Raw genomic sequence first — 19,902 nt, 5'->3', positions numbered from 1 at the left:
TAACACAGTCATGTGCTGGCTGAGGAAAAAAATTATTATATGTAGCGTTCCCGCTAGGCTGTTTTAGCGGGGTGCGGCGCCCTGCCCTCCTTCTGGAGGGCAAAAAGCACCCTGCCCTCCAGGAGGAGGGCAAAAAGCGCCCTGCCCTCACAGCCTGTGGGAGCCGTTCTCACCCGCGGGACGCAGTGTCCCGCGGGTGGAGAAACATGTGGTGACCCGGTCACTGCCGGAGAATAGACATCGGGCGCATGCGCCCGGCATCTATTCTCCCTGTCTGCAGGGCTTGGGGGCTGCCCGGCGTGTCCATAAGTGCCGGGCATGCCCCCAAGAGTGACGAAAAGGGGACGCGTCTTATAGACACGCCCCCTTTTCAGATGACCACGCCCCCTTCTCGGTTGCGCGCACGCCGAAGGCGCGCGCACGGGCATGCCCTCTCTAGCTCCGGCGCCCTGCCTCCTGCCGGAGCTAGAGGGAACACTAATATGGATGTAGTATCCCTTAGGCAAGAAGAATTACCGGTATTGGATGGATGATTTTTCCACAGTCCTTGGCAATATTCAGTGGCCGATGCAGGTATTAGGGCTGTAATATTCCACAGGAAGATACATACTCCGCCAAAGTCAACAGGGGTTTGTGCAATCCAAGAAAGTGTATAGCCAGTTGAAATGGATAGGAGAGTCTCCAAAGCTAAGGTTCAACGCGTTTCACTGGTTTAAATCACATCCAGCTTCCTCAGGTGTCAAAAGTGAATAAAGCCCCAAAAGTAAAATCAAATGATTACACCAAAACATGATTTGCAGAGCCAAAGTGGCATGGTGACGAGGTGGCCGAGTGGTTAAGGCGATGGACTGCTAATCCATTGTGCTCTGCACGCGTGGGTTCGAATCCCATCCTCGTCGGCAAATTATTTTGCTACTGTACTTTCACCATTTCACTTAACACCTGCAAATTAATACTTATACCATCGATGTGCTGTTCCCAAAAAATGACAGTGAACTAGACTTAGATAGATGAATTATGATTAATTGAAACTTAATTTTGAATTATTAAACTACATTCCTGGCCCTGCTTCCAATTAGCAGAACAGTGGTGCTACCATGCATAAGTGCCACATGCTTTGGGAGATGCTCAACTTTGTTAGGGTCGCTATTCCCATGATCCTCCTGGGCTGACAGTCCAGAGTTCATATTTGATCTTCTGCAGAAGATCAAGCAGTTGTGTCAGCAAATGTACTTTAATATTTAAACCCTGGATACTGAACCCTGGTAGGGATGAGCTCTCCAATGTATTAAGATACCAGGTATAGAAACCCCATGATTACGCTAGCTGACTGGGGGGAGGGAACTACAAACATTTCCTCAGAGATCTTTATTAACTCAGGGAGATGTCAGATGGTGGGTGAGCTGCAGTGAAGATCCCAGCTGTCTCGACTGTCTCCAATACCAGATATTAGGAAGAACCAAAATATTGGGGGTTATAAAGGAATTAAATTTTTTATGCAAAAGTGTAAATTGGTGGTTTCTAAGTTGTTTGTAGATCTAATACTGATGATGTAAGAGGGGTGCGATGCAGTGCCTGCTGCCATGCAGGTGTACTTCCGTTCCTTACCTTGCATTGCACCCTCTCACCTTCAGGCCATATGTTCAACAGATGGTCCTGGAATTCTCAAACAGAACATGGACACGATGACCTAGGAGGATGGAGATGAGTACGGTCCTTCCCCACCTCGACCGACACGCCCTACCGGACCGAGGGATAGAATTGGGTGTTAAGTGAAGATCATCACTGGCACTTTTTGCCTCAGATCCCGAGTTTTCACCTATAGGTATTCGCGCACCAGGTGAAGACCCGACCTTCCACCGGGATGCAAGGTTCACCATCCGCCCAGAAGGAAGGAAGGATAGGTAGTGACAAACAAACAGTGAGAGACAGTACACACAGATATTTCTCACCGTGTCCACTCTTGCTGTTCGCCCGGTCACTCACCTACAGGTCCCTGTAAGGAGATACTTACCACAGCCGTGCAGGGCCTAAACCCATGTCACGCAACTACACATACTGAGACGACATCGCCCTCAACCTACAGTGTGTGTAGTGCGACATGTATAACAATAACTAAACTTATGCCCTGCACGGAACAACAATCACAGATGGTAATCACACAAGAGCAAAACACGGTGCTGTCCCTTTAAGTGCTTGCTACCTGCCTATCCAGAGCTGGCCAGCTCCTCTTCTTAGTGACTGGGAAAATTACATGCTATCACAGTGGGAGCCTGACAGCTCTCCACAGGGGACTTGGAGGGTGAGAGCTGAGTTACACAACTGCTTACACCTCTATACACTTACACAGGGGCTACCTACTATACCAGTGGTACACTCTTAATAGGCTCAGGGCCCTGGGCCTAACACCCAGGGTCTTACCAGCGACGCAAGCCTTATGCCTGTCTACTGCAGGCATAGGAGGAACTTGGGCCTACTGCCCAGAGTCCCTTTTATGATGATGGCTCAGGCCTATGGGTCTGCCTAATGGTGGGGCGCAGATAGTGGCCTGGGCCTAATGCCCAGGGCCACTTTATATGGGGCTCAGGCCTATAGGCCTGCCTAACGGTGGGCTCGCTTAGTGGCCTGGGCCTAATGCCCAGGCTACCTTATGGCTTGTTCGGCTCGGGCAGGCTGCCCACCTACTTTATCCATTAGTGACCTGAGCCTAGTACCCAGGTCACTTGCACCCTAACTGGGGCAATTGAATCCTATAGGGCCTAATGTCCGCTACTGCCCCTGGGCCCTGTGCCCACCTATATGGCCACAGGCCTAATGCCTGGATGTGCCCGACGGGCCTAGTGCCTGACAACCCTGGTGGTCTAAGGAGAGGTTAATAGTAGACCTCACAGGAAGGCATACCTGCTCTGTTGGAAGAGGCTGCAGGGGGGAGCTTCGTTAGCTCTTTTACTTTCCACCCCCGCAGTCCTCTCTGGTCCTCAGCCGCATTCTTCTGCTGCTGGCCCATCCTGGCCAGCGGCGCCACCTCTTCTTCTCTTCTTTCAGCCGGTGCCTTCTATCTTCTTTTCTTGCCAGCGGTGTCTTCTGGCTTCTTTCACGGCCGCTGGAACTTTTGCCGTGCCTTCTTCTGCTCTTTGGGAGGTCTTCTCTCCTCCCCCTCCGCCGCTGTACTGAAGTTTCCCGCTCAGCGGCGTCTGAAACAAGATACCGCAAGTGGGCGGGGCTATGACACGGCAAGCCGCGATTGGCTCATCGCGTCTGCCTCCTATCGACTGATGGCCCACGAGCCGTGTTTGGCTCGCGGCCAGAGCCAAACACCCGCTGGACCTGATGCCGTGCCCGATGCTTCACCGGCGCTGGGAATAGATACTCTGCCCCAGCACTGGCTACCAAAAGCCTCTGCTTACCCGGCGCTGGGAGCACAAATAGCATCCCAGCTCCGGACGCTGATGTATCCCGCAGGGGACACATCTCCTCCTACTGTGCAGATGCTGGGATCAATATTCAGTGGCCGATGCAGGTATTAGGGCTGTAATATTCCACAGGAAGATACATACTCCGCCAAAGTCAACAGGGGTTTGTGCAATCCAAGAAAGTGTATAGCCAGTTGAAATGGATAGGAGAGTCTCCAAAGCTAAGGTTCAACGCGTTTCACTGGTTTAAATCACATCCAGCTTCCTCAGGTGTCAAAAGTGAATAAAGCCCCAAAAGTAAAATCAAATGATTACACCAAAACATGATTTGCAGAGCCAAAGTGGCATGGTGACGAGGTGGCCGAGTGGTTAAGGCGATGGACTGCTAATCCATTGTGCTCTGCACGCGTGGGTTCGAATCCCATCCTCGTCGGCAAATTATTTTGCTACTGTACTTTCACCATTTCACTTAACACCTGCAAATTAATACTTATACCATCGATGTGCTGTTCCCAAAAAATGACAGTGAACTAGACTTAGATAGATGAATTATGATTAATTGAAACTTAATTTTGAATTATTAAACTACATTCCTGGCCCTGCTTCCAATTAGCAGAACAGTGGTGCTACCATGCATAAGTGCCACATGCTTTGGGAGATGCTCAACTTTGTTAGGGTCGCTATTCCCATGATCCTCCTGGGCTGACAGTCCAGAGTTCATATTTGATCTTCTGCAGAAGATCAAGCAGTTGTGTCAGCAAATGTACTTTAATATTTAAACCCTGGATACTGAACCCTGGTAGGGATGAGCTCTCCAATGTATTAAGATACCAGGTATAGAAACCCCATGATTACGCTAGCTGACTGGGGGGAGGGAACTACAAACATTTCCTCAGAGATCTTTATTAACTCAGGGAGATGTCAGATGGTGGGTGAGCTGCAGTGAAGATCCCAGCTGTCTCGACTGTCTCCAATACCAGATATTAGGAAGAACCAAAATATTGGGGGTTATAAAGGAATTAAATTTTTTATGCAAAAGTGTAAATTGGTGGTTTCTAAGTTGTTTGTAGATCTAATACTGATGATGTAAGAGGGGTGCGATGCAGTGCCTGCTGCCATGCAGGTGTACTTCCGTTCCTTACCTTGCATTGCACCCTCTCACCTTCAGGCCATATGTTCAACAGATGGTCCTGGAATTCTCAAACAGAACATGGACACGATGACCTAGGAGGATGGAGATGAGTACGGTCCTTCCCCACCTCGACCGACACGCCCTACCGGACCGAGGGATAGAATTGGGTGTTAAGTGAAGATCATCACTGGCACTTTTTGCCTCAGATCCCGAGTTTTCACCTATAGGTATTCGCGCACCAGGTGAAGACCCGACCTTCCACCGGGATGCAAGGTTCACCATCCGCCCAGAAGGAAGGAAGGATAGGTAGTGACAAACAAACAGTGAGAGACAGTACACACAGATATTTCTCACCGTGTCCACTCTTGCTGTTCGCCCGGTCACTCACCTACAGGTCCCTGTAAGGAGATACTTACCACAGCCGTGCAGGGCCTAAACCCATGTCACGCAACTACACATACTGAGACGACATCGCCCTCAACCTACAGTGTGTGTAGTGCGACATGTATAACAATAACTAAACTTATGCCCTGCACGGAACAACAATCACAGATGGTAATCACACAAGAGCAAAACACGGTGCTGTCCCTTTAAGTGCTTGCTACCTGCCTATCCAGAGCTGGCCAGCTCCTCTTCTTAGTGACTGGGAAAATTACATGCTATCACAGTGGGAGCCTGACAGCTCTCCACAGGGGACTTGGAGGGTGAGAGCTGAGTTACACAACTGCTTACACCTCTATACACTTACACAGGGGCTACCTACTATACCAGTGGTACACTCTTAATAGGCTCAGGGCCCTGGGCCTAACACCCAGGGTCTTACCAGCGACGCAAGCCTTATGCCTGTCTACTGCAGGCATAGGAGGAACTTGGGCCTACTGCCCAGAGTCCCTTTTATGATGATGGCTCAGGCCTATGGGTCTGCCTAATGGTGGGGCGCAGATAGTGGCCTGGGCCTAATGCCCAGGGCCACTTTATATGGGGCTCAGGCCTATAGGCCTGCCTAACGGTGGGCTCGCTTAGTGGCCTGGGCCTAATGCCCAGGCTACCTTATGGCTTGTTCGGCTCGGGCAGGCTGCCCACCTACTTTATCCATTAGTGACCTGAGCCTAGTACCCAGGTCACTTGCACCCTAACTGGGGCAATTGAATCCTATAGGGCCTAATGTCCGCTACTGCCCCTGGGCCCTGTGCCCACCTATATGGCCACAGGCCTAATGCCTGGATGTGCCCGACGGGCCTAGTGCCTGACAACCCTGGTGGTCTAAGGAGAGGTTAATAGTAGACCTCACAGGAAGGCATACCTGCTCTGTTGGAAGAGGCTGCAGGGGGGAGCTTCGTTAGCTCTTTTACTTTCCACCCCCGCAGTCCTCTCTGGTCCTCAGCCGCATTCTTCTGCTGCTGGCCCATCCTGGCCAGCGGCGCCACCTCTTCTTCTCTTCTTTCAGCCGGTGCCTTCTATCTTCTTTTCTTGCCAGCGGTGTCTTCTGGCTTCTTTCACTGCCGCTGGAACTTTTGCCGTGCCTTCTTCTGCTCTTTGGGAGGTCTTCTCTCCTCCCCCTCCGCCGCTGTACTGAAGTTTCCCGCTCAGCGGCGTCTGAAACAAGATACCGCAAGTGGGCGGGGCTATGACACGGCAAGCCGCGATTGGCTCATCGCGTCTGCCTCCTATCGACTGATGGCCCACGAGCCGTGTTTGGCTCGCGGCCAGAGCCAAACACCCGCTGGACCTGATGCCGTGCCCGATGCTTCACCGGCGCTGGGAATAGATACTCTGCCCCAGCACTGGCTACCAAAAGCCTCTGCTTACCCGGCGCTGGGAGCACAAATAGCATCCCAGCTCCGGACGCTGATGTATCCCGCAGGGGACACATCTCCTCCTACTGTGCAGATGCTGGGATCAGCCACTTGATCCCAGCATGGCTTTCCACAATGACATTTTCAAATGCTGTTGTATTTTAACGTTTCACCTTTATGCTCTTAAATATAGGTTTCCAGAGAAGAGGATTATTTTCTTCCAGTTTCCCAATTTCCTTCCCAACCATAAATCACAGTTCCCTCACAGCCTGGACCTTTATATTGTGTTTATTGAGCTCTTGAAACCATGTCTCCTTTAAGAGGCTCCCAGCAGAAGCCTCCTAAAGGAGGTGGGGGCGAGTGTGTAGCCTCCAATTGTACACCGCACTCATGCTGGCACATGGGCATTGTACCAGAGCCTACTAAGCATATCTTGTATGAAATTGCATAAGAGCATTTTTGGCTGTGATTTCTCCACTGCGCAAATCTCTAGGTTTTCGGTGCTGGCACCATTTTTCCAGAGAATTCTTCTGAGGAGGCCACACAAGGTAATTATCTTTAATGGGTGTGTGGTCTGCACCCATTATAGGTATACAGGACCAGCCACAGGTCTACTAGCACCCTTTGAGAACATTTTTGGAGTGCCCCCCCATCCAGCTACATCCTACTCCCGAACACACATTGACTCCCCCCAGGAATTATGCCACACAGTGCCCTATTATCATGCCACACAGTGCCCTATTATCATGCCACAGTGTCCCAATAATATGCCACATAGTGCCCCATTATTATGTCACACGGTGCCCCATTATTTTTCCACAGTGCCCCATTATGATGTAACAGTGCCTCATTATTATGTCACACAGTGCACATACCATACAGAGCCCCATTAATATGCTACACAATGCCTCATTAAGCTCACCTCTGTTGTGGCAGGCTCCAACCTCCTGAAGACAGACATATTGCTGTAGGTTCAGGCAACGGCAGTGCAGGCAGCCTTCAGCTCCCTTAAGTAAAGTCACACTTAAGGGTCTTGGGAGCTGATAGTCAGATGTCCAGCACTCCACTTCTGGTGGTAACAGGAGCTCCTGCACTCAGCATCGTGGAACAGAAATGATTTCCCTGAGTTTCTATAAGAGGTTCTCAGTGGTATGCCTCTTACTGAAACCGGTGGTAAACAGAGTAGCCTGCCTCTGAATGAACTGGCATTTGTTAGCTGCTGCTGTTTGTACTGTTGGAGGCAATACACCTACCCAGTGGGCTGTCACAGTCTTGTAATCTTTAGTTTGCCCTGTCCCACTTGTCCACATTTCTGTGGTTAAGTGGACAGAGGGTACAACAGCAATTTGGAGGACATTACTAAGTTTTTTTTAATGCCCTTGTACAGATTGGGAATTGCTATCATAGAGAAGTGGAATCTAGAAGGCACATTGTAGCGGGGACACAGGACCTCCATTGACTGGGTAAAACCCACTGCATTAATGGCGGACACTGGATGCATATCTAATACCAGCAGAGCTGTTATGGCATCAGTAATCCGCTGTGCAGCTGGGTGTTTGCTGTCATACTTGTTTGCCAATGCAAGGGACTGTGACAGTCAATTGTTTGGTTGAACTTCCTGAACTACTATAAGTAGGCTTCTTCTTGGCCTCCTTCTGGGATGAAGATCCACTTATAGCAACAGCAGCAGCAGGTGTAACACTCAAGGATCCTTCTGAGGAACAACGGATAGGAGAGGAGTCAGTCCTTATGATATTGGAAGCAGGACTACTTCCGATCACAAATGAGGATGTTGATGATGATGCAGGTGTTGGTGGTGGATATTGCAGGCACTTGGATCCAAATAGAAGGGAGCAGCTTGGTGACACTGGACTGATTGTTGTTTGTTTTTTTGTCCACAAAGTTTCAATACCCTTTCCGATTTGATGAATGTGCTGCAAGTGATGTAACAGGGAGGAGGTTCCCAGATGGGTAAGGTCCTTACCTCTACTCACTGTTACTTGGATTTTTTGGTCCTTTGCCAGGCATGGCAACAATGGGATTTTCCCACCATGGGCAACAACTGTTGCCTGATTTACAGTTTTTACACAAACATCCTCGCCATCAACATCCTCATCAACATCAACATCCTCATCATCCTTGTTGTTATCACCAACTAGATAAATATCCTCATCCTCTTCATGCAATTCCACAGAAGCATCCTCGATTTCTACGTCAGAAGGCACACAAATGGTGGAAGGAGGATCCTCTTCAAGTACAGTATTACTAGAAAGGTCAGACTCACACATGGCAACAGCAGACACACTTGGACTCTCCTTGGGGATTTGTGATTTTTCAGAGCACACGGTTGGTTCTGGTGTCTTCCTCGTCTTAACAATTAAAAATGTTTTTGTACCTTTCCTACAAGCAAAGGGCCTTAAATTATAATTAAAACCATCAGTCATCATAAATAGAGGCCAATGCCTTATCCTTTCCCTGTCACTTCGTGTAGTGAATGGCATATTGCCAATTTTTTGTTTCTCTAAAGCTGACTTAGCTTTAATTTTTTTTTTGCTTTAACAGTGTAAAAGTTGATTTTTTTTTAGCCTGACTTTTTGTCCTGATACATCGGCCTTCATAGATGACGTTGATGGCCTTGCATCGTCATCATGACTACTGCCGGCAGCTACAAGACTGGTATGTGGATCCTGCTCTCCAGTCATGTGACTGTCCTCCATACTCACTACGCTCACAACCACACACAAAAAAAATTGTTTCTTTTTTTGGAACACTGGGGTGAACCCCTGAAAGAGGCAGTAGCCCCTTGACAGACAGCAGCACAGCACCCCTGCACACCTACGCTGATGGCTAACACACACTCTCAAAAAATTATTATTATTTTTTTTTCACTGGGGGTGGATGAAGAGAGCACCCCTGAAGGACAGAGCACCCCCTGGACAACAAAGCACTACAGCCAGCCAGCCAGCCCATATGGACAGGACAACAGCTAGCCAGCCCCTCTGTAGACAGCAGCCAGCCAGCCCCTCTATAGACAACAGCCAGCCAGCCCTTACAGACAGGACAACAGCCAGCCCCTATATGGACAACAGTAGCCAGCCCCTATGCACAGCGTCAGCATGCAACAGCTCCCAGCTCCCTCCCTCTTCACTCTCCATGTATATATAAGAAAACTCCCAGAAATTCCTGCGTTTGCCCCTAGCTGTCGGGGATGGAGCAGTAGGCTCTGTGTGGCTTGTGAGGAGGAGGATGAGTAGGGGAGTCGGCACCGTGTGGATTGTAGGGGCCCCCACAATTAGTTGCCCTGGGGCCCCCACAAGCCTTAATCCAGCCCTTCTCCCGATATGTCTGTCTTCACACTGCTTCAAGGGATCGCGGTGGGGCAGTTTACCGGAGGAAGACCCCGGACAGGTACGTGTACATGAATGGCTACAAAACATTACTATATATCGCATTGATGTGATAGGATATATAGTGATATTTTTTGTGTAGCCAGTTCATGTTTTACATGAATAGACCCCAAAGTGCAAAAGACTCCCAGTACAAGACATTGCAGAACATAGATGACAAACTATGGGGTCTATTTACTAAGCAGTGTTAGGAGACAAAGTGAAAGGAGATAAGGTACCAGCCAATCAGCTCCCAACTGTAATTTTTCAAACACACCCTGGAAGATGACAGTTGGGAGCTGATTGGCTGGTACCTTATCACTTTTCACTTTGTCTCCTAACACTGCTTAGTAAATAGACCCCTACATAACCATTACTGCACACAGGGCCAGCTCCAGGCATGTTCCACCTGAGCGGCCGCACAAGGGCGCCACCTAAAGAGGGCGCGCTGATTTTCTGCCGGCATTTTCCCTTGCTGGCAGTGGCCAGGCCCTGGCTGTCACTCTGAGTCTGCTCTGCCTGGCCCGCTGCCCACCCATCCACCCCCGCTGCTGCTGCTACGCTTTCCACCTGCCCCTAAAACGTCACCACCGCCAACGCTGACACTGTCCCTCCTCCTAGAATGAGCTGGGTGGGCCGGGTGTGACGTCACACGCCATCCCTGCCCGCGCAGTCTCTGAATTTAGCGGGCGGCGGCTGTGCAGTGGATGGCTGCTAGCTAGCCTGCTTCATCACAGCTAGCCTAGCGGGGCGGAAGGACTGCGGACGAGTGTGTGGGAGTGACACTGGGGCAGCGGGGTCACCTCACGGACGGACTGCAGACTGTGGCCTCCTAGTGCGAGTGGGCGGGCGGACGGACTGCGGCCACTGGATTGGACGAGTGTGTGGGGCTCACCTCGTCCTCACCATCAGCAACCCTGAGTTGCACCTGGGCGAGCGCGGAGGCCTGGACGAGTGGTGCGGAAGGGGACGGTAAGTGAAGCCGCTCACGGCTCATCTCCCCATCACATCATGGGCTCAGGCTGGCTGTTGGGACTGGCAGGTAGGCTGTGTGTGACTAATATGCCGGCGTGCTACACCCCACCACATACAGCCTGCCTGTCAGTGCCAGCAGCCAGCCCATGAGTTAAAAACCGGTGCTGGCCAGAGTCTGAATGGATGCTGCGCGCATGCACGCGGCATCCATTCAGTGATGGGAGAGGGCTGGGGGAAGCCCAGCTAGTGAGGCTCCCCCAGCCTGACGCTATTTGGAGGCGTGCCCGTACGGCACGCCTCCCAATTACGTCACATAGGGGGCGTGGCCTATGATAATTAGACCACGCCCACACATTTTGGCGCACCATGAGAGACAGGCACAGGGTGCTCAAAACCCCTGGAGCCGGCCCTGGCAGCACATGCAGTCATAGTATCCACAAAAGCAGCTCCGGCTGAACCAAAAGGTTCAGTGCCACTTTTGTCAGGGGGAGGAGATGAGGTCTGAGGGAGGGAAAAGCATATGAGAGATGAAGACCCTACTCGCAAGAGCTTACTATTAAAAGGGGAGGGGAAGACAGACAGGGGTATCAAACATACTAGCCTACTTGTGTCCTATAAAACATACTTCCCTCTCTCACCGCACCCCCCATTCATCTGCTGGTGAAAGTACAGTAGTCACCATCATCATCTCCCTGGTGAATACAGGAGGAAATTCGCATTTATTACCGAACACATGTAACTTTAAATAAGGCCTTAAGGGTGTAACATACAATGTACATAACACATAACTTTGCACCAGCCCCACCCGTGGCTCAGGAGAACAATGGTCAGCATTCGCATACGCAATTCCATCAAACCTCCCGTGATACGCCCACGGCAAACTTATCCTATGTTCAAATGCCCCCAACTGAGATCTGTACAGCGCTGAATGGATCGGACAAGTGCGTAACTTGCTAAAAAATGGTAAGATGCAAACGCAGACGGAATAGCGCGCAAATCCCAATGAGGCCTTTAGTGGCTGTATTAATATTCTGTGCAATGTTCATTAAACGCCTTATCGGCTGATGACAGCTTCTGCTCCAAATTCATATGACTAAACATTAAACCAAACCACTGTATAAGTACTATAGCTGTGCGCAGACCTACGTGGTTTGGTTCTAAATCATCGTCGTGGTTTGGTTTTTGCAAAAACACCCTCCAGTGTTTTGGTTTCGATTTGACTTTTTGGTTTTGGATCTGGATTTCTCTAAAAATGTATAAAAACAGCTAAAACCGATGGACGTCATGGTGATCCGAGACTACGTCTTTGGGCTCAGCACTCAGATCGCAGTTGCTGACAGGAGGCACCATTTCCTACAGACACCTCCTGCTGCATTAGAATATTAGTTGGACGGCATTGCACAGTCAATTCTGACCACCTCACAATTCATATTATTGTCTGCACTGGATTGCAGGTGCTAGCTAGTGTCTGACAAACAAGCATCACACTCGCCTACTTTTGGTTTCACCAGCCCAGAGAGGAGACGCAGCTCACCACTTTAGGGGGCGTGGCCTGACTCCATGACATTAGGCCCCACCCCCATCATGGCAAAATGCAGCGAATCACGGGTCCATGGGGAGGGGACAGAGCTAAAATGACGCAATTTGCTGCAGCCCCACCCCCTTTGGTACAGACCAAAGATTCCCACCAATTATCTCCCCAGCCTGCTCACTTCACTAAGAACTGAGCGAGATATGGCCGCTCTACCGGAAAAATTGTGAGACTCATGCACCTTCCTGAAACGTAGGCAGGTATGACAACCATTCACAGTAACAAAGATGCCTGCAGTCTTTTACATGCTTCCCACTTACCCACTCCACTTACATACCACTCTCTCTGGTGGCAGCTAGTATGTAGTATTGCAGCATGAACTACAGCCAGTGGCGGATCCAGGGGGGGGGGGGGAGCGATCAGGACAAATGCCCCCAGTACACAAAGCCCCGATTCACAGGCTCAGCCGGGCATCCGGCTGCTGCCTGTCATCTACAGTGCAGGTGCGCAGGTTGCCACGGCGCAGCACCAGTGTTTAAAAATCCCAGGACGCGCTTAACAGCCAATCACTGGTGATTGGTTGGGGAGATGCTGCCGGCGGTGACTGCCTGCTGCTGCGCACACACAGCAGCCAATCACCGCCGGCAGCATTCACCGACCAATCACAGCCGGCGGTGTCTATCATCTAATAGGTGTCCTGCTCCTAGAGTCTGTCTATCTCTCTCTCTCCCCCCAGTCCTGTGAATGTCTCAGAATTGCACCCATACTATTGTCACAGCACTATGCTATCCCGACCCTCCCTATTCAGCCTTAGCCCTAACCCTGCTCTCTATACTGTTTCCTTACCACCCAACCCTACACTAAATACTCATCCTCCTAACCCTACACCCACTACTGTGTCCTTACCCTACACCCACTACTGTGTCCTTACCCTGCACCCACTACTGTGTCCTTAACCCTGCACCCGCTACTGTGTCCTTACCCTGCACCCACTACTGTGTCCTTAACCCTGCACCCGCTACTGTGTCCTTAACCCTGCACCTACTACTGTGTCCTTAACCCTGCACCCACTACTGTGTCCTTACCCTGCACCCACTACTGTGTCCTTACCCTGCACCCACTTCTGTGTCCTTAACCCTGCACCCACTACTATGTCCTTAACCCTGCACCCACTACTGTGTCCTTACCCTGCACCCACTACTGTGTCCTTAACCCTGCACCCACTACTGTGTCCTTACCTTGCACCTACTACTATGTCCTTAACCCTGCACCCACTAGTGTCCTTAACCCTGCACCCACTACTGTGTCCTTAACCCTACACCCACTACTGTGTCCTTAACCCTGCACCCACTACTGTGTCCTTACCCTGCACCCACTACTGTGTCCTTAACCCTGCACCCACTACTGTGTCCTTACCTTGCACCCGCTACTGTGTCCTTGCCCTGCACCCACTACTGTGTCCTTAACCCTACACCCGCTACTGTGTCCTTACCTTGCCCCCGCTACTGTGTCCTTACCCTGCACCCGCTACTGTGTCCTTACCTTGCACCCGCTACTGTGTCATTACCTTGCACCCGCTACTGTGTCCTTACCCTGCACCCGCTACTGTGTCCTTACCTTGCACCCGCTACTGTGTCCTTACCTTGCACCCGCTACTGTGTCCTTACCTTGCACCCGCTACTGTGTCCTTACCCTGCACCCGCTACTGTGTCCTTACCCTGCACCCGCTACTGTGTCCTTACCCTGCACCCGCTACTGTCCTTAACCCTGCACCCGCTACTGTGTCCTTACCTTGCACCCGCTACTGTGTCCTTACCCTGCACCCGCTACTGTGTCCTTACCTTGCACCCACTACTTTACCCTTAACTCTATTCCAAATACTGTATCCTTACCCCCTAACCCTGCATTCAGTATTGTAGCCTTATTTCCTAACAAGAGTCTGCACCCAATACTGTATCCTTACCCCCCCTACCCCTGAACCCACTACTGTACCCTTACCCCCCCTAACCCTTCTCTTAATACAATACCCTTTACCCTCTAACTCTGCCACAGCCAATACTGTGTTCTCACCCCATAACTCTGCACCCAATACTGTATCCTTACACCCCTAACCCTACACCCAATACTGTATCCTTACACCCCTAACCCTGCACCCAATACTGTATCCTTACACCCCTAACCCTGCACCCAATACTGTATCCTTACACCCCTAACCCTGCACCCAATACTGTATCCTTACACCCCTAACCCTGCACCCAATACTGTATCCTTACACCCCTAACCCTGCACCCAATACTGTATCCTTACACCCCTAACGCTGCACCCAATACTGTATCCTTACACCCCTAACCCTGCACCCAATACTGTATCCTTACACCCCTAACCCTGCACCCAATACTGTATCCTTACACCCCTAACCCTGCACCCAATACTGTATCCTTACACCCCTAACCTAAATTATTTTGCTAGTGGCTGCTGTTTATTCAAAGGAGTATAAATTTGTACAAAAATGTATATATCCTTATTATATCCATCATGGGGAAGGGCCTGCGTGACAGCTGAGGACAGCGATGGGACTGCTGCCGGGCTGTGTCTACCTCCAGCCCCCTCACAGTAGATTTGCCACCATGGGGTATATTTACTAAAGTTTCTGCTGGACATGTGGGACTGGAGGAGCCTGCTTCCGGAGCATATTATTGTGGGGGGATCCAGGGGGGAGTTAGTATTATTCTTAACCGCCCCTCCCCTAAAAGTAAAGTCTAGATCCGCCACTGACTACAGCCCACACTCTCTCCATACACTCTCCTGTGTTACTTGCAAACCAAAACTTGGGAGATCTGTTTTTGAGATCTGAGTTCTGGACTTGGCGAGAATACTTGAGCCGGGACTCAGGGCCTGATTCAGAGCCGGACGCTCTGAACGAGCGCCCGCTCTGAATCAGGGCGTTTTTTTTTTTAATAGTACGGCCTTTTGACCGCTCGCATAGCTGTGGGTTACCACCCACAGCTTATGCGAGCGTCCATGATGATGGTCGCGATGGTCAAGACCATCGCGACCATCGGGCTTGCTACGAGACCCTTGCGGTAGGGTCTCGTTGCCGCAAGCCCTGGAGTGCTTTTGGCTATATCAGAGCCAAAAGCACTCCCACTGACATCACTAGGGAATGCCTCCGTCTGGGCAGCCACGCCCCCGGCACGCCCACCAAGGGGGCGTGCTGTCACTCACCATCGACAGCACGACCCCTTTGGTGCAAGACCCATAACGACGGCTTGGCCGTCGTTATTCGGGTCTTGTGCATGCGCACGACGGAGCCGCCTCCATCGTGCGCATGCGCACTTGGCCAACATCGACCCGCTTGCAAGCGCTCAGCGCTCACGACCGGGTCTGAATTAGGCTCTCAGTTCTACCCGGAACCCCAAAGTGATCCAAGCCAGGACTCCCTTCTACTTGGAACCCCAAACTAATCCAAGCCAGGACTCAGTTCTACTCGGAACACCAAAGTGAACTGAGCTGGGACTCTGTTTGGCTTGGAACCCCAAGTTCAGGTGTGAATGATGCGATTTTCAATCATAGAATCATGTAATATTTGCCCCAGCCCCTGCTCCTAGACCCATGCATTGCAACAATATGCTCCCTGTTCTGCCCAGGAAGTGGGTGCAATGTGGGAGGACCACACACACTTCCGGGGGTCCCACGGACATTTTGAGGAAGTATGCAAGTTTGGTTTAGTCAGGGGTCTAGGTTGCTGAAAGGATAATCAGGATATTCAATGGAGGCAGCAATTTTGTGGTCTGAACTAATATTCATGAGAATGTAAGCAACCGTTCACATGACTATTGCAGACCCTCCAACATAACCCATTCCATTAGGTACAAAATGCTCTGCTCCTGGACTTTCTTTTTTTTTTTCAATAAATTTTTATTGAGACAATATGTATTACAACATCCAACATAAAATCACATTGATCATTTTGTGAAGTACAACTTTCAAATTTATAAACAAGTTTTCAATTTTATCCTTTACATTTATATTTCTATTTTGATAAACCATTACAAAATTATTGAGCCGGAGAGAGAGCAAACCAAATCTTTCTAAATGATATTAATAGGAGGATCACCTACCGCCAGTCTTGTGAGATACCATGTGGTATTCCTCAAACTGTGGTGTATTTGTTTCCTTATAGTAACTGGGAGTGTGTATGTATATTTCCCATAGTGAAAAGAAACGTTCCACCTTTTTTTCTTTTTGTGTCAAAGTCTCTACCCAATCCATTTTAAAAATAAAATACAATTTTGTCATGAATAGGGACCATTGGGGGGGTGAGCTATCCAACCAACCCTGCAGTATGGTTTTCCTACCTGCTGCACTCATAATCAACAGTAATTTCTTACTATCTAAGGTCATACGCTGGTCTGGATCGAAAACCCCTAATATAGTTTATAAAAAAATTTTCTCTGGACTTTCTTTTTAATGTATGATTGCAGACACCTGTGCTGAAACACCTGTCTCATCAATTACCTAGTTCAGCACAGGTGACTGCAATTATACATTAGGTGGGAAGTCCAGGAGCAGAGCGTTTTTTTGCCTAATGGAACGGGTCAAGTTGGAGGGTAGGCTATTGGTCAGGGGGTGCCTCAGTAATTTCTAGCAAATTGACAGACTGCATATTGGTACAGCAAACATGGATGCCGACACTGTGTGTAAGTGACAGATTAGGACTCCTTATCATAATCTCAATATGGCACAGTTGCCATTTCTCTATAGCCACTCTGCGGAGAGTCCATGCTTGTAGGGGGTGTAGATTCAAATATTTACAGTAATTAGGGCCCCATTTAAGAATGAATGTAAATACCAGCAGTAGTTTTCATTTAGTATCACAGTGATACATACAAAAATGGCACTAGTATTTATTATTACTTACCCCTCCGCTCAGCTGCTGGCAGCCTAACACTACCAGCAACGGGCTCCTGTGTAATGTGCATGTGCGACCGTCCATCTGCACATGTGCATGACACAGGGACCCAGCAGTGCCTGGAAGGCTTTGCTGAAGCCGGAAGAGCAGCGCCATCTAGAGATGGTGAGAACGATGCTGTGACAAACAGCTATAATCATGGCCGATGCAAGGTGCCTGGGCACCCTAGGCAACATTTCTCCCACATCCCCTGCTCCCTCCAATTCAAACTATGCCACATGTTAGTGACCCCAATTTATAATACGCCACACAGCAGTGTCCTAAATTCACAATATACTATATAAAAATGCTCTAACTAATATGGCAAACAGCAGAGACCCAAAATCATACTGTGCCTCATAACACTACCCCCCATTCATAATATGCCACATATCTCTGCCACAAATTCATTATATACCACACAGCTGTATCCTCTAATACATAAGATGCCACACATTTGTGCCTCAATGCATAATATGCCACACATTTGTGCCCCAATACATAATATGCCACACAATTGTGCCCCAATATATAATATGCCACACATTTGTGCCCCAATATATAATATGCCACTCATTTGTGCCCCAATACATAATATGCCACACAATGTGCCCCAAATTATATATCTGTCATACAGCTGTGCCCCCAATACATTATACCACACATCCGTGCCACAATACATATTTATGCCACACAATTGTGACCCAATATATGCCAGCACTCATTAACCCACCCCCACACACACTAAGCCTTTCAGCACTTAGTAACACACTCACACAGTCACCCTGCCAGCACTCACAGCCACACACATACATTGCCAGGGTTCATTAACCCTCCACACACTCACCCTGCCAGAAATCATTAAATCTCCCCCCCCACACACCCTGCCGGCACTCACTGCCACACACATACATTGCCAGTGCTCACTGACCCGCACACACACTCACCCTGTCAGCCCTGATTAAATCTCCCCACACACACACTCTGCCAGCACTTATTAACCCCACACTAAGCCTGTCTGCACTCATTAACCCCACCACACACTCTGCACTAAATAAAACCACCACCCCCACACACACTAAGCCTGTCTGCACTCGTACACACACTCACACAAGCCCACCTCCTCCTAAACACACACTGACCCACCCATTAATCCTTTCTCCTCACCAGAAAGTCATAATATACCTTACAGGCTCCATGTAGCAGCAGCTCTTCATGTTGTCTAGGGGGGCAGAGCTTCTGATGTGAGTGACACATTGGCTCCCAGAGGACTGGAGGAGAGGGAAGGAGCGGCCAGCATTGCTACAGACTCTACCGCACTAACAAGTGACAATTCAGTGCTGGGGGGCTGGGAGAGTTCCTGCGTCAGCCTTGGTCATCAGTAGTCCCGGCCTGTGTGTGTGGACTCACCGGCGCCCCCCTGTGACCGTGCCCTTTGGCAGCTGCCTAAAGGCGATAATCTTATATTACCACTGTTTGTTGAATAAGAATGACATAAGCGCTATAGCGAGCACTAAAGGGGTTAGACAGTCAAAAGATTGACACCAATTGGTAGACAGGCAATAGATCGACCGGTACAAAAGGTCGACATGGATAAAGATCAACAAGTACAAATGTCGACAATGGAATGGTCAACACAAAAACGGTTGACATGTTTTGTTTTCTAACCCTAATCTTCACCCTAATCCTCCCCTTGGTGCCTGACCCTAACCATCAGGGTAAATGCCTAACCCTAATCGTCCCTCTTAGTGCCTAATCCTAACCGTTCCTTCAACAGCCTAACCCTAATGCTTCAGTAAGTGCCTAACCCTAAAAAAATAAAATAAAAATTTGTGTCGACCATTCAAATGTCGACCTTTTGACCATGTCAACCTTTTGTACCTGTCTACCTTCTTCCATGTTGACCTTTTGTATATCGACCTTTTGTACCTGTAACTGTCTACCAGTTTGTCTCTTCCTAGATACTGTTGACCTTTTAATTGGTGATCTATTGATTGTAACCTAAAAAACCCCAAAAGTAAAATAAAATGATTACACCAAAACATGATTTGCAGAGCCAACATGGCATGGTGACGAGGTGGCCGAGTGGTTAAGGCGATGGACTGCTAATCCATTGTGCTCTGCACGCGTGGGTTCGAATCCCATCCTCGTCGGTAAATTATTTTACTACTGTATTTTCACCATTTCACTTAACACCTGCAAATTAAAACTATTTATGGGCCATATTCACTTAGATACAAAAAAGCCGAGTATCGCGGATCGGAACTTTTCACGTGGCGGAAATTTATCTCCGTTTTCCATTCCAGACGGGTTTTGCGTAAGTGGAAAGTCAATGCAATGTAATAGGTGAAAAATATTCGCCTCTGAATAGTAGGAGAAAATAAGTTCAACATTTTTATTTTGGGGTGCAAAGGTGTAAAGGTGGGGAAGCCACTCAGAACCCTTGGAACAGCCCCCCCAAAATATAACTGCGTCAAAAAAATTCCTTTAATTTTTTGGGGTGAAAAAGCACAAAGTGAGGGGACAACTTCAAAAACTAGGAAAATAAGGTTCTGGGGTGCTCTAAGAAGGGGACAAGTGTTTTAGGGATTGCAGGTGCTTGTATGGTGGAGGAATTTCACTTTTATTAATACTTCACTTTAGAGACATTAAAATATGCTAGCACCCATTTTCAGTTACCCCAAATTTGCCAGGATTTCTTATTTTTACAAAAAATAC

General features: G+C 49.2%; 3 non-coding genes across 3 annotated transcripts; all 3 read left to right on the top strand.

Moving 5' to 3' along the window:
- Positions 1–817: 817 nt before the first annotated feature.
- On the top strand, positions 818–899 carry TRNAS-GCU (transfer RNA serine (anticodon GCU)). Its single transcript has one exon. It is a non-coding gene; the product is annotated as a tRNA-Ser (tRNA).
- A 2,865-nt stretch (positions 900–3,764) lies between these two features.
- On the top strand, positions 3,765–3,846 carry TRNAS-GCU (transfer RNA serine (anticodon GCU)). The gene has a single exon. It is a non-coding gene; the product is annotated as a tRNA-Ser (tRNA).
- Positions 3,847–19,255: 15,409 nt separating this feature from the next.
- On the top strand, positions 19,256–19,337 carry TRNAS-GCU (transfer RNA serine (anticodon GCU)). Its single transcript has one exon. It is a non-coding gene; the product is annotated as a tRNA-Ser (tRNA).
- The last annotated feature ends 565 nt before the right edge of the window (positions 19,338–19,902 follow it).

The sequence above is a fragment of the Taudactylus pleione genome, unplaced genomic scaffold (genome assembly GCF_031769625.1).
Source record: "Taudactylus pleione unplaced genomic scaffold, aTauple2 ptg000393l, whole genome shotgun sequence".
NCBI classification, from domain to species: domain Eukaryota; kingdom Metazoa; phylum Chordata; class Amphibia; order Anura; family Myobatrachidae; genus Taudactylus; species Taudactylus pleione.
Note: the sequence above shows the minus strand (reverse complement) of the source record. Positions and strands in the feature narration are given on the sequence as shown.